Source organism: Tachypleus tridentatus, chromosome 2, assembly GCF_004210375.1.
Source record: "Tachypleus tridentatus isolate NWPU-2018 chromosome 2, ASM421037v1, whole genome shotgun sequence".
Lineage (NCBI taxonomy): Eukaryota > Metazoa > Arthropoda > Merostomata > Xiphosura > Limulidae > Tachypleus > Tachypleus tridentatus.
The window spans coordinates 144366509-144381730 of NC_134826.1; the positions used below are offsets into that span (position 1 = coordinate 144366509).

General features: G+C 35.5%; 1 pseudogene across 1 annotated transcript in view; it reads left to right on the top strand.

Annotated features, from left to right (window-relative positions):
* Window positions 1-2077: 2077 nt before the first annotated feature.
* Window positions 2078-15222, top strand: part of LOC143245287 (arrestin homolog) — a 69757-nt pseudogene continuing 56612 nt past the window's right edge. The window contains exon 1 of the transcript XR_013025557.1: window positions 2078-2259. The product of XR_013025557.1 is annotated as an arrestin homolog (transcript). The remainder of the gene's footprint in view (window positions 2260-15222) is intronic.

Below are 15222 nucleotides of genomic sequence, written 5' to 3' on the forward strand. Positions count from 1 at the left end.
TCACTGTCCTTCATAAACAAGTAAAACAATACACGTTAGAAGACACTGTCCTTTATAAACAAATAAAACAATACACGTTAGAAGACACTGTCCTTCATAAACAAGTAAAACAATACACGTTAGAAGACTCTGTCCTTCATAAACAAGTAAAACAATACACGTTAGAAGACTCTGTTCTTCATAAACAAGTAAAACAATACACGTTAGAAGACTCTGTCCTTCATAAACAAGTAGAACAATACACGTTAGAAGACTCTGTCCTTCATAAACAAGTAGAACAATACACGTTATAAGGCACTGTCCTTCATAAACAAGTAAAACAATACACGTTAGAAGACTCTGTCCTTCATAAACAAGTAAAACAATACACGTTAGAAGACTCTGTCCTTCATAAACAAGTAAAACAATACACGTTAGAAGACTCTGTTCTTCATAAACAAGTAAAACAATACACGTTAGAAGACTCTGTCCTTCATAAACAAGTAGAACAATACACGTTATAAGACACTGTCCTTCATAAACAAGTAGAACAATACGCGTTAGAAGACTCTGTTCTTCATAAACAAGTAAAACAATACACGTTAGAAGACTCTGTCCTTCATAAACAAGTAGAACAATACACGTTATAAGACACTGTCCTTCATAAACAAGTAGAACAATACACGTTATAAGACACTGTCCTTCATAAACAAGTAAAACAATACGCGTTAGAAGACTCTGTCCTTCATAAACAAGTAAAACAATACACGTTAGAAGACTCTGTCCTTCATAAACAAGTAAAACAATACACGTTAGAAGACTTTGTCCTTCATAAACAAGTAAAACAATACACGTTAGAAGACTCTGTTCTTCATAAACAAGTAAAACAATACACGTTAGAAGACTCTGTCCTTCATAACCAAGTAGAACAATACACGTTAGAAGACTCTGTCCTTCATAAACAAGTAGAACAATACACGTTAGAAGACACTGTCCTTCATAAACAAGTAAAACAATACACGTTAGAAGACTCTGTCCTTCATAAACAAGTAAAACAATACACGTTAGAAGACTCTGTCCTTCATAAACAAGTAAAACAATACACGTTAGAAGACTCTGTTCTTCATAAACAAGTAAAACAATACACGTTAAAAGACTCTGTTCTTCATAAACAAGTAAAACAATACACGTTAGAAGACTCTGTCCTTCATAAACAAGTAGAACAATACACGTTAGAAGACTCTGTCCTTCATAAACAAGTAGAACAATACACGTTATAAGACACTGTCCTTCATAAACAAGTAGAACAATACGCGTTAGAAGACTCTGTTCTTCATAAACAAGTAAAACAATACACGTTAGAAGACTTTGTCCTTCATAAACAAGTAGAACAATACACGTTATAAGACACTGTCCTTCATAAACAAGTAGAACAATACACGTTATAAGACACTGTCCTTCATAAACAAGTAAAACAATACACGTTAGAAGACTCTGTCCTTCATAAACAAGTAAAACAATACACGTTAGAAGACTCTGTCCTTCATAAACAAGTAAAACAATACACGTTAGAAGACTCTGTCCTTCATAAACAAGTAAAGCAATACACGTTAGAAGACACTGTCCTTCATAAACAAGTAAAACAATACACGTTAGAAGACTCTGTCCTTCATAAACAAGTAGAACAATACACGTTAGAAGACACTGTCCTTCATAAACAAGTAAAATATATGTGAGAATTGGACTTTTGTTTTTAAGTAGAATAGCACAAATAATAAAACGATTTTTATTCAGTTTATCCTGAAATACCAAACGTAACGAATTCCGCCTTGAAATTGAAGATAGAAGCCACAGATTTCAGACAAAACTTGAGATTGATAATGTTCCTTTTCATAAAATAAATATTTGAAAGTGTTTTACAAAATACCCGCTATTCGTCTCTCTTCTTTAAAACTTTTGGAAAGATCAAAAGTCGAAATGAAACCAAGAATTCTTGATATGCCTGCACGTAGTGTTCACGTGAATACGTGTAGAGGCGCTGTAAACGAAAGCTTCGCTACAACCAACTCTATCAAATCTGCGCGCGCTACCTCACAGGCTTATTGCAAAGCTCGGGACCGACTACACTCAGCAGATATAATCAGCCGCTGCGAAGCTGTGGTCTTGTGACTCGCGTGCGTGTGCGCGCTCACGCGCTCTTCAGGATTTCGTTACACCGAAATAGCCTGAACTACAACAGTTTGAAGCAACACAAGAAACTTGTCTGAACATGCCTTCTACGTAAGTATAGTTTTATAGAAATTTTCTGCGCGTTATATCATTCGTTCGACGTTTAAAATTTCCAAAGACGATGTCAAAATAACTAACTCAAAATATATATAGTTGAAAGTTATTTTCTAAGCTCTTAACTGCTGCTTAGAAAAACAATTAACACAGCTTACGTCCTACTTAACTGAATATTTTCTATTTTTGGCTTAAGTATTAAACAATCAGCGATCTCTCAATAAATGGTTCAGTTTAACCGGTTTTTAAGGTACGTTTGTACTTGTCCTTTCTATTTTTCACATTGGTTCGTTTTGCATCACGACATTAATAATAGGCACCGATAATTAAGTCATAAGCTGTTTTGTATACACATTGCTACCAAATAAGACAAGACATTACGTAGGCTAAAGTCCAATATCAAACAGTTGATATACGTCACAGTTTGTCGACAGTAAATCATATCTTTATATACTTGTGAATTGTAAGTCAAAATACCTTCTATGAATAGATCTATTTAGGCCTAAAGTAGTGAATAACTAAAGTTTGTTCACAACAGGATTATTTTATCTGGGTCCCTGTTTATTCATTTTCTTTGAAAATTATTTGCTGAGCAACTGTCCTGCTTTCGTAGCAGTTTCTTAAGAAGATTAATTTAAATTTGTTTGACACTGACATCGCTATATTGACATGACTTATGACTTTGATTCCCTTATATTTTTACCATTTTAATATCGAATAAAAACCTGTAATTAAGTCAAACTTAGTAAACGAGCTGAGGAAGGAATCTAAACAAATTAAATCCAAATGAGCAGAGCTATCCAGGTTACTAAATAAATAAACTGAGCTCAGTTTTACGATATTGACGTCAGATGAAAAACCTGAAAAGGTTACCAGATCTTGTTCGTATAAAATAAAAAGTTTATTAGATTAGACGTCGTATAGAAACCGTAAGAGTTATCCAACACAGTTTACAGAAGCAGGTTTTCACAGTATTCGTTGCTAACAGCGTAGTTACACAATGGGTTGTTCAGTGCGAGTACCGAACCCTAACTCTTAACGTTATAATGTATGTAAATAAAGGAATTTTGAAAAAGGAAACAAGACTTGCCTAATTAATTAACATATAATGATGATATTGTTTATATACATTTAACTGCTTACTAATAACTTGTATCTTAGTTCATTAAACGCGTCTGAAAAATAATGAAGTTAGCATTTCTTTGATTCATTATTTAAATCTTCAAAGCATTATCCAGTTCATTTCTTAGTAGTAATGCGTTTCTTTAGCTAATGGCCATACGAGCATTTTACTGTTTTCTTATGATGTGCGCGAAACTTACGATTATCAAAGCGGTCATAACGCGAAATGTTTAGTCCGAACATTAATAGTAAGAAACAAACTTTCTAGCATTCTATTAAACGTGAACTAGGTGTGGACTAGTGGTTAGCTTGCCACGAAAGTCCAAGGTTCGAGCATTTAGCACACTCCGTACTTTCAGCTGTAGGCGAGTTTTCAAAACTAGCATTTAATTTTGATAATGGGAAAAATGTAGCCGCGTAGACGGCGGGTGCTGCTAATTCGCTGCCCTTCACCTCGTCTACGGTTCTTCATGAGGAACATCTAAATTTTTAAATCTCCATTTTGGTCGTTGAGTTCGTGTGTCATTCATGATAAAAATACAACTATACAGTAGTTTGTTTTATTAGCTGTTTTTAAATACGATTTCTTAATTACCTCATGTTTATTTCACGTAATAAACCGTAATTTAATATCTTGAATCGTGAAAATGGGCGACGTTTCTTTGAAGATTCATTACATTTAGTCTTTAACTAAGCCTACACACAAAAAAACGAATTTAATCCTGACGTATCGTATAATTACTCATAATCTCGGGGTTGCGGGTTCGAATACCCGTTACACCAAACAACCTTGCCCTTTTAGCCGTGGGAGCATTATAATGTGACGGTCAATTTCACTATTCGTTGGTAAAAGAGTAGCCCAAGACTTGACGGTGGGAGGTTGTGACTAACTGCCTTCCTTTTAGTGTTACATTGCTAAATTAGGGATGGCTAGCGCAGATAGCCCTCGTGTAGCTTTGCGCGAATATAAAAACCAAACCCAAACCGTTCAAAAACGTTTAAGATCAAAGAGTTACTTTATTATAACAAACATTAAATACAACCATCGATAATTATTGTTGTTGGTTAGTAAGCAAGAAGATACACAAAAGGATATATGTTCTTTGTTCATGACGGGTATCGAAGCCCGATTTCTAGCGATATAAGTCCAGTATAACTACATTAGTTACATATCAAGTAATACCTTATAGAATTATTGGTCGCAATTGAAATTACTCAAACTGTTGGCGGAAAGTATTGTTCAACTCTAACTGCCCTTAATCTTTCGTACAAAATTAGAGACGTTCACCCTAAAAGCCTCTGTGAAGCTTTGCACGAATGTTTATAGCAAACAAACGAACGAGACTAGATTTAATCAGCCCTTTATTATGAAACATGTTTGGCCAACAGAAGTCTCGAATATTAAATGCACTGGCATGACAACGGAACATCGTTTTTTAAATATTCGAATTGACGCGTGTGTGACTTCATGAGAACCAATGAAGCCACTGATGTCATGGCTGATGTCAGATTTAGCAAGAGGCTTATATGCTTCTCACAATTCTAGTACTTACTTCTCTCTAATTCCTGGCTGAATTAAAATGTAACTAAAACACGATCGAATGGTAAAAGAGCACATATCTTGTTTGTTTACTTATTTAACATCAATTTCGCATACACACGTGTTTCGGAAGAAATTTCAGATAACTGTATGCAGACGTGTTTAGATAGTTTGGTTGTATGTTTCAAAGCAAAGGCACGCTGTGTTATCTGCTAAGTCTAACTCGAGGAATCGAACCTCAGATGTTACATTTTTAAGTCCGTAAACTCGTTATTAATTTCAGTAGTACGTTGAAAACATGTTGATACTAGAAATAAATGACCTCATAACACCAAGACGTTTCTCTTTAACTGGACACTCAACGTTTCGCCTTATACCGTCTTCAGAAGCTTTTCACTAAAATACAAACCTTGAAGAAGTTGTTCGGCGAAACGTTGATTATCATGTTAAAAAGAAACAACACTTTGGTGTTACAAACTCGTTTTAATTTTAGTATTGTAAGTGTATAAACGTACCGCTCTATCACCGAGAAACACTACGCATGCGTAATAAGAGGGTTTTCTTATTACGCAGAGATTTAATATTAATTTTTTTTTATAATTAAAACGCATTATTTATTTGTAAGAAAAACATATAATTCACAGTAAAAGCCAGTAGTGTTAAACTCAGTGGACATATATCACAAGTTATTAGTAACCCATCTTCTCTGAAAAAAATATAGTTATTGTGCTGTTAAGAGTGTTCTAAATGATAATTTATTGATAATGGTAGCCATACGTGTGTACAAAAATAAATGTATTTAGCATATGGTTTGGTTGCTGTTAAGCGCGCATCTACACAGTGGGCTGTCCGCGCTCTGTCCACAATGGCATGTAAAAGGTACAGTTGAGCTACTGGGACGCGTCTTTAATAATAACCGCGCGCAATAATACGTGCGTTTAGCGCTAGACGTTTATGTCAGTGAACTAGCAGAGGTACACGTCAGTAACAGGTTCAAGAGCAAATCCATAAATGAGGGTGTGTGCGGTCCATTTACGCTCCTTTGAGCCGTAACACATGGTCCGTTCATCCGATAAAGAGATGACAGCACTATAAATGGCGTTAAACGTCACTTTCGCTAAGCGCCGGTTTCGCTTACTTTGCCTTTCTCTCTGAGTTGAGCCCTAATTCAGGTAACTTGAAGAGATTACCACGTGTGGAATATCTGATACATTTTTAATCTTTCATCTCTGTTTTCGGGGAATAAGAGAGTCTGCCTGTGTTCCTCTGCCACAGTTTATCACAATTTATCAAGACAGCTCCTCTCACAACTTGTCTCTCCAGAATACGGACAGCTGCTTTATGTGTGTAGTAAATACATTTGTGTATAAGTATTCAATAATATTCTGTCCAACGTAAGGAAAGATGAAGCACAGTAACATTCCACGTTAATTATTTCTTGATCTGACGACCCGTAGGCTCGTGTGTTGTTATCATGATGGCCCGCAGGCTCGTGTGTTGTTATCACTAAATTATTTCTTGACCTTCATACGCGACACGTGTAGCGTCATAATTTTACCTCGTCAGTTGGTGGAAGAAATAACCAAGAGTTACTAAAATATAATAAATAAACTAGTAGACTCAAAGAACTTTGATTCTTTCACTCTACTACCAAGGACTGTAGACCTATGGTTATTTCACTCTACAACCAAGGACTGTAGACCTATGGTTATTTCACTCTACTACCAAGGACTGTAGACCTATGGTTATTTCACTCTACTACCAAGGACTGTAGAACTATGGTTATTTCACTCTACTACCAAGGACTGTAGAACTCTGGTTCTTACACTCTACTACCAAGGACTGTCGAACTCTGGTTCTTACACTCTACTACCAAGGACTGTAGAACTCTGGTTCTTACACTCTACTACCAAGGACTGTAGAACTCTGGTTCTAACACTCTACTACAAATTTCTATAGAACTCTGGTTTCTACACTCTATGCTATTAAGGAGTGTAAGTTTTTTTATACCTGGCAAAACACACATTAATAAGGAACAAAAATGTAGCGAACAGTTATACCACGAGCCTTTGTTGCAGAACAGTTAATCTGATGACATCTGTTTTTACCGCAGTCATAACTTGTGTTGTCTATACGTCATTGAGTTCACACAGCATGGTTGTGTTGTGAGTCTTTGGGTTCATATAACATGACTGTTTGTGAGTTTCTGGGTCCACATAACATGTCTGTTTCGAGCCATTGGATTCATTTATATATAACATGGCTGCTTGTGAGACATTGGGTTCATATAATATGGCTGCTTGTGAGTTATTGTATGCATATAACGTACTTTAATTCAAACATTGAGCATGTGTGAGACATTTGCTTGATCAATTTTAACTTATCGATTATAAATTAATTTTCCCCCCTTTTCAATATACTAAGAGCTACTGTAAGTGAAATTCACGTTTCTCACACCAACATGAAAGAGATAATATTTACAGCAAATACATGTTACAAAAAAAAAACAATTGAATATTTGCATTTGCATTAAATTAGGCCTAACTGATGATAAAGAGAAAAAACACTTGAAGTAAAAATGTATCTCAAGGAGACTGGTATGGGTATTAAAACCTAAGAAGGTCGAAACGTTGTTCTCTACTTTATATTAATAAAAGTTTTAATACTCTTACTAGCCGCCTTGAGATACATTTTTAGGCCTAACTCATCCAATACAATAGAAAGTTGACGTACATTCTGCGTTTTGATGGAGTTACAGATTTGTGAAGAGTGATTTTACAGGCAATAAAAGGCCTGGCATGGCTAGGTGGTTAAGGCACTCGACTCGTAATCCGAGGGTCGCGGGTTCGAATCCCCATCACCCCAAACATGCTCGCCCTTTCAGTCGCGGGAGCGTTATAATGTTACGGTCAATCCAACTATTCGTTGGTAAAAGAGTAGCCAAATAGTTGGCGGTGGGTGGTGATGACTAGCTACCTTCCTTTTAGTCTTACGCTCCTAAATTAGGGACGGCTAATGCAGATAGCCCTCGTGTAGCTTTGCGCGAAATTAAAAAGCAAACAAACAATCTGGTAATAAAATCGATCTAAAAATCTAAAAATGTAGAAGATATAATGAATCGTTTATACGAAAACTAACACCATAATATATAGATACATATTTTGCAATCAGAGGAAGCAGATTTGTTTTATTTTACACATACGAGGAAGATAATTAAATTATATATATATTGTGAGACTGTTATTTCGTACACTGATCAAGCTATACAAGGATGATCCCAACATCGGTCATTTGTAATAATGATAACGAACTTTACTTTCTAAATTAAACGTTGTATTAATTAATTAACTCGAAGCAAGCAAAAGGCCAATAAAGACAGCCCAAGTAGTTTGGGCACAGTTCAAAGAGCCTCCTGCCTTTCGTCTTGTTTATACGAATTTTTTTAACACGTATAACTTGAAATAAAGACTTTCAAAGTAACCATTTAGTTCATTAAATACGTTGTGTATATATCTGATAAGTACAAACGAACATTGATTCTCAAAGTAACCATTTAGTTCATTAAATACGTTGTGTATATATCTGATAAGTACAAACGAACATTGATTCTCAAAGTAACCATTTAGTTCATTAAATACGTTGTGTATATATCTGATAAGTACAAACGAACATTGATTCTCAAAGTAACCATTTAGTTCATTAAATACGTTGTGTATATATCTGATAAGTACAAACGAACATTGATTCTCAAAGTAACCATTTAGTTCATTAAATGCGTTGTGTATATATCTGATAAGCTCAAACGAACATTGATTCTCAAAGTAACCATTTAGTTCATTAAATACGTTGTGTATATATTTGATAAGTACAAATGAACATTGATTCACAAAATAATTATTAGATTATTAAATACAGTCTATAAATGTTCGATAAATACAAATGAACATTGATTCACAAAATAATTATTAGCTTATTCAATACAGTCTGTAAATGTTTGATAAGTTCAAATGAACATTCTAAATTAAACGTTGTATTAATTAATTAACTCGAAGCAAGCAAAACGAAGGTTAGATGGGCGACAATTTTGAAAATAACTATGGAGTACTTAAGGCCAATAAAGACAGCCCAAGTAGTTTGGGCACAGTTCAAAGAGCCTCCTGCCTTTCGTCTTGTTTATACGAAATTTTTTAACACGTATAACTCGAAATAAAGACTTTCGTCACCGACAGCAGTGCATGCAGAGCGTACGATTTAATTACACGAAAGGTAGAATGAACTAAACTAAACTAAACTAACGTGGCAGGGGTTCAGTTTAGAGAGAGAGAAATCAGAAGAGTTCTCTCTCCAACCGGGGTGTTCAGGAACTTTGTAGTTCCTCTTCGTCCCCTTACATGAGAAATGTTTTAAAATATCCGTGGAATTTTTACTTTATTTTTAACATTTCAAAAAATAGAGTTGTGTATTTGTGAGTGAGAGGAAGGACGGGAGAACTGGACGAAAGCAGCGAAAGTGAAGTGAGCCAGACCTTGGCTCGAGGATGGAGTACCCTGCGGCTGGCGAATTGATTTTTAAAATTTACTGTAATTGATTAGATACCCTTGACTGGGTAAACGGTTAATGACTCATGCGCACTTGGCTTAAATACTTTTGTGTGTGTGTGTGTGTGCGTGAGCCCGAGTCGAGACGTTTGATAAAAGGAGCCACACCTAAATTAATGGCGTTATTACCAGAAAGAAAACAAGAAATTATTACCTACATACCAGAACAAAAAAATGACCTGTTATGACAGAAATTATTATAAATATAAGAGATGAGGGTTTTTTTTTAAATTGCAGCTATGTTTTGTATCCCCTCAAAAAAACTAGGAAAAAATAATATAATCAAATAAATTGTAAATGAGACGAAAGAGATGATTGGACAAGCCCGATGGATTTGACAAATAGAATGTGGGTTTTTTTTAGCTCTGGAAGATTTATGGATGCTAGAATAGAAAAGCTTAATACTCTGATTGTTTTTGTTTGTGTTTTATTTTATCTGCTGTTTATTAAAGGTCAACCGTCTCTGCACTGACGTATTACTTATGGTAAACAATAATTATACTGAAATAAAAATATACGGTTGTTTTGAATCGAGCACAAAGCTACACAATGAGCTATCTGTGCTCTGCCCACTACGGGTGTCGAAAGCCGGTTTTTAGCGTTGTAAGTCCGAATACATACCGCTGAGTCACTGGGGGTCAAATATTTCGTTCTCAAAGTTAAATATACTAAGCATTTAAGTGAGTGCATATGAAACTAGCTCGACTTCTCGTGTTCTTGTCGGAAGTTACGTAAATTCATGTTTAGTAAAAGGTTATCTTACGACATGAAAAGTTGCTTTCCTTATATGTAATTATAAAAAGAAACGCCTATAAAAACTGCAAAATACAAAATGGGAAATCGTAAATTTGCAATGCCTGCATAGATCTAAGAAACCTTTATGCTAAATTTCGTGAAGATTCATAAACAGGGGCGAAGTAGTGGTAAGAAACGCCCGTAAAAATGCAAAACGCAAGATTCAAAATTTGGATGTGACCCCGCATGAGCCTAGTGAACTTTTATATTAATTTTCTTGAAGCTCTATTTACACCGTAATTAAATGAACAAACATTATTAATACAATTATATATATATATACGTAATTGTAAGACTAATACCATTCTTTTCTTACAATGAAATTAATTATTGCGATTCTAAATAAAAAAAGGCCTGGAATGGTCAGGTGGGTAAAGGCGTTCGACTCGTAATCTGAGGGGCGCGGGTTCGAATCCCCGTAGCACCAAACATGAGCGCCCTTTCAGTCGTGGGGGCATTATAATGTGACTGTCAATCCCACTATTCGTTAGTAAAAGAGTAGCCCAAGAATTGGCGGTGGGTGGTGATGACTAGCTGCCTTCCTTTTAGTCTTACATTGTTAAATTAGGGACGACTAGCGCAGATAGCCCTTGAGGTGACGTTTGGTGTATTAGATTTTCCAATATCTTGAACATTTTCTTACGGAGAAAGGACAACAACGAAATTTGGCTTCTGGTTTTGAATTTCGCGCAAAACTACGAGAGAGCTATCTGCGCTAACCGTCACTAATTTAGCAGTGTAAGGCTGAAGAAAAAGCAGCTAGTCATCAACAACCACCGCCAACTCTTGGGCTACTCTTTTACAACGAGTATTGTGATTGACCGTACATTATAACACCTCTAAGGTGAAAGAGCGATGCATGTTTGGTGAGACGGGGACTCGAGCTCGTGACCCTCAGACTGCGGGTCAAGCGTCCTAATCACCTGGTCATGTCGAGTCTATATGAGACATGTGTTTGAATGTTGACTCAGGATAGAACCATAGGATATTTTTATTCATAGTTCAATATTTATCAGTGTTATATAGGAGTTTTTGTTCTTATTTTGAGAACTATTAATATATTAGAGAATGGATTCACTCTTATTTCGATCTTTGCTCAAACTTCGAGTTTTATTAAAAGTTGCATTGGATCTTAGCTCATGAGATCTGAGAGTCCAGTAAAAGTGTCTGGAAACTGGAAAGAAGGACTCAGTATACATCAAATCCATTGTAATATGTGTAAGCGACATCTACAATAAAAGTATATGTGTGTGTATATATGTATATGAATATTATATTGCGTCGTTTGTTCATTTTAGGAAGAGGTAAACCTGTGTACCTTAGTGTCTAACTAGAAACAAACAGTACTACATAGCCTGAAGATTCTATTATTAAAGTTAATGCTGAAAGTGTGAGTAATAACAAATGGACCCAACTGTTGAATCAATGCATTCTAATCAGTTTAATTCTCTACAGTAGGCCTGAGGGTCCCGGATTCGAATCCCCGTCGCACAAACATGCTCGCCCTTTCAGCCGTGGGGACATTATAATATGACGGTCAATCCCACTATTCGTTAGTAAAAGAATAGCCCAAGAATTGGCGGTGGTTGGTGATGACTAGCTGCCTTCCTTTTAGTCTTACATTGTTAAATTAGGGACGACTAGCGCAGATAGCCCTTGATTAGCCTTGCGCGAAATTAAAGAGCAAACAGACTAAATAAAAACCCCAAAATATGCAAATAATGAGCTACAAAATAGTGGTTCCCACACACTGTATTTTCGAGGGTGAAACAAAAAGAGATATTCTTTTATTTTATACACTACTGTTAAAAATCTTAAAATTATAGTGGACTTATAAAGAGTAGAACGTGATAGTTAACGTGTTACGCAGTGGTAAAGAATTCAAAGTTTCAATTACGATATTACACCGAACTGGTTCTGCAAATTTTAGCTGTAAGGACGCTATATCTGCGGCAACTAATCCCGGTTAAGGGTAGCAGTAAAACCGATGAGAACTGCTAATTGGTCACCCACTACCTTTATCAGTAGTTCTAAATTAGGGACTTCTATGCTGGCCTTTTTCATCCACGCGTCTTTTTTCCGGTCACCTACGCTAGTATCATCTACAGAAAACTTATTTTAAGCGGTAGTCATGTTTCTATGACTATTAAAGGTCTTTCTTTAAAATATATAATAACTCATGAAAGATAATGTTGTTATTTGTATCTTAATATGAGTTTCTTTATATTACCAGAAGTAGGAAAATATGTAAACTAAGGCGTAGGAATAATAATTCATGTTGATAAGAAATATGAAATATTTAAACTGAACTTAATTTTATATTTGTTTTCTGTAAATCTAGGTAATATAACGAATAAAAGGAATTATCTGTTTATTTATAAACAACACCAAACAACAGTAATCATTGTTTCCGTTTCGTTCTATTGGTGTTAATCTAACTTATTGTAAAGATTAGTTTGTTAACCGTTAAAGTTGTTCAAATATCTTGGATATCATTGAACTACTTTTCTCAGTAGTTACGTAACTGGCGTATAAAGTTTCAGTTTTTAATTGAGATTTGGATTTCAAAAGTCCAGAAAACCTAACGAAACTGTAGAACAAAATGTTTCTATTGTCGTATTTATTCAAAATGAGAATTACAAACGATAAAGGCCCCGGCATGGCCGGGTGGGTTAAGGCGTGCGACTCGTAATCTGAGGGTCGCGGGTTCGCATTCCAGTCGCGCCAAACATGCTCGCCCTTTCAGCGGTGGGGGCGTTATAATTTGACGGTCAATCCCACTATTCGTTGGTAAAATTGTATCCCAAGAGTTGGCGGTGTGTGGTGATGACTAGCTGCCTTCCCTCTAGTCTTACACTGCTAAATTAGGGACGGCTAACGCAGATAGCCCTCGTGTAGCTTTGCGCGAAATTCAAAACAAATCACCTGAACTTTGTATCGTAAGCCCTAAAACATAACCCTGAGCAACCAAAGAGAAACAAAAGAACTATTTTAAAGTTTTATGTGTATTTGTACCGAAACAGTAAAATAAGAGTTTGGCTTTGTAAGTTATGTGTATTGAACGCTATATCTAATTATGGTAAAATAAAACTGAGATAAAACAGATAGATCACACACATACACAGACACTCACTGGTTCTCCAACTATGTCTCTAAGCCTATATAAAAATTACCTCACGCTCTACCGTTTCGCCGTAGGTGGGTTTTTATTAAATTATTGTTGATCAAAATCTGTAGTCTAAGCATGTTCTGATGTTCTGATTTGTACTCTAAGGACCTATTTATCACGAAGTCAGCTTCCCGTTTTCCACTCCTTGGATAACGCTGCGCCAAATTTCTCAAGCAATAATTCTTCCTAAGGAAATAATCAATGATCCATGTATTTTCACACGTGAAATTGTAATCCATAAAAAGTTGAATATCATCACAATTTTTTTTATTTACAAAAACTTTGATAAACGTAATATTTCTATATTTTCTGACTAATTTGGTGAACCTTCTGCTATGTTTTGTTTTGAATTTCGCGCAAAGCTACACGAGGGCTATCTTCGCTAGCCGTCCCTAATTTAGCAATGTAAGAATAGACGGAAGGTAACTAGTCATCACCACCTACCTCCAACTCTTGGGCTACTCTTTTACCAACGAACAGCGGGATTGACCTTCACATTATAACGCCCCCACGGCTGACAGGGCGAGCATGTTTGGTGTGATGGGGATTCGAACCCACGATCCTCGGATTACGAGCCGAATGCCTTAACCACCTGGCCATGCCGGGCCTAACCTTCTGCTTAAAACCGTTCCACGATTGTTAATGTTTTCAATATTTCGATGCAGTTTTGGATTTATAAGTGCGTTTGTTCTATACATAAGTTACTGTTTTACACACAGTATGCTGTTTTCAATATTAGAATTAGTTTACAGTTAAGTTACCTGGATTCAACTATTCATCTCAGGCTGAGTAGAAATGAAAGTTGATTCACAAAGAAGTCATTAAATTCATCAAATACGGCTTGTATATATATCATGAGAACAGCAGATACGATTTTCTACAACGAGGCCAATATAAGTGCGCGAGAGCTATTTCAACGGGCACGTAGCGTGGAATCAAAAGAACATTGATTCACAAGATAAATATTAGCTTATTAAATACAATATGTAGATGTTTGGAAAGTACAAACGAACATTGATTCTCAAAGTAACCATTTAGTTCATTAAATACGTTGTGTATATATTTGATAAGTACAAATGAACATTGATTCACAAAATAATTATTAGCTTATTAAATACAGTCTGTAAATGTTCTATAAGTACAAATGAACATTGATTCACAAAATAATTATCAGCTTATTAAATAAATACAGAAAGGCAAAACCGTAATCCTGATTCTCGGTTCATGAAATACGGTTTGTTGGTGTTTGGTGAGTTGGAGATAAATATCTCATTTTTTCCTCATTGTTCGAAATTTAATTTTTTAACACATTTTATAATACATTATATTTTCATCAGTTTCTTATTATTTAAAAAATACATTCATATACATGAACACTAGTTCTGTATTTGTATTTATCTTCTACCCTTATGTACTTAGATTCACATATTTAATAATAGTTAACTACATGTTTTGCAGGTTTTCTGTAAAGAGTTAGAACAATCACACGGATATATGGCACGAGAATATAATACGTGAGTTTTACCATTAAAAAAGCACAATCAGCACTTCCACGCTACGTGCCCGTTGAAATAGCTCTCGCGCACTCATATTGACCTCATTGTAGAAAATCGTATCTGCTGTTCTTTGGTTTAACTTCTCGCATTGTCTCGTAATTAATAACACGCGCTGTTGCTAGGAGACAGTGAACGAGTGGCGATGAAACATTTCTACCAGAAAAGATCAGATTGATGTGC